Source organism: Arachis ipaensis, chromosome B06 (genome assembly GCF_000816755.2).
Source record: "Arachis ipaensis cultivar K30076 chromosome B06, Araip1.1, whole genome shotgun sequence".
Classification (NCBI taxonomy): domain Eukaryota; kingdom Viridiplantae; phylum Streptophyta; class Magnoliopsida; order Fabales; family Fabaceae; genus Arachis; species Arachis ipaensis.
In genome coordinates this window covers 110132363-110133278 of record NC_029790.2, presented here as the reverse complement: position 1 = coordinate 110133278, position 916 = coordinate 110132363, and positions in this window count along the sequence as shown.

Sequence of the window (916 nt, the reverse complement as noted above, 5' to 3'; positions counted from 1 at the left end):
AGAGATTGAGCAGAAAAAAATTATATTGAATACTCACTAATTCCTTGTTAATATAAGGGAGCTTTGTTTATATTTTCATGAATTATTAATCTAAGTTTTTTTTTGTTTTGAGGTTATCCATTGATCTATTTTTAAGATTGAATTTTCGTTCTTTATTCTTTAAAAATTTAGAAGTATTGAAAAATATTTTAACTTTGTTTTAAATTCTGTTTATTACTTTGAAAAAATTAATATCGGAATTAAAGCTTGAAAACTCTTTTTTGTGACTTTTTTATTTGACTAGGAATAGTATTTTAAAAACTGCGCGACGTTGTTTTTCTCTTAATTTTCAATTGTTTAGTACTAGCTTAAATACGTGACATATAATTCAACCTAAAACTACTTTTTGACTATTATTTAAAACTGAATCAATATTGTGTTAAACCTCTTTTCTTAATCGGTTAACCAAGAAATTAGTGATTGATTAATTAAAGATAAATTGAATTACCAAAGAATTAGAGTTCAATTATTTATGATTTATCGTGAAAAAATCTTTGCATGCATCAAAATAGATAAACATAAGGTTTAATCTTCCTGAAAAATAAACATCTCCAAAACCCTTGATATTCTCAATGACTGTTTTCTCTCAATTTTATACGCGTTCATCACTGTCTGCACAAGCATTCAAGCACTTAACTTCCAAGCAAGATACGACCTCAACCCTCAAATCCAGGTTCAATCGATTTAGTTAGTGATTCAAGCCGATATTTTCTTTCTCAATCCTTTAATCCTCGTAAAACGATATCCACTCACCGTGGTATTACTTAAACGATTTGGTGCACTTATTAGTATCCATGAACATTAGTTGATGCTCATCAACGAGAGGATTAGAGAGAGTGAGAGACGAGAGGGTGAGGAGAGAGAGATGGTGTAATTC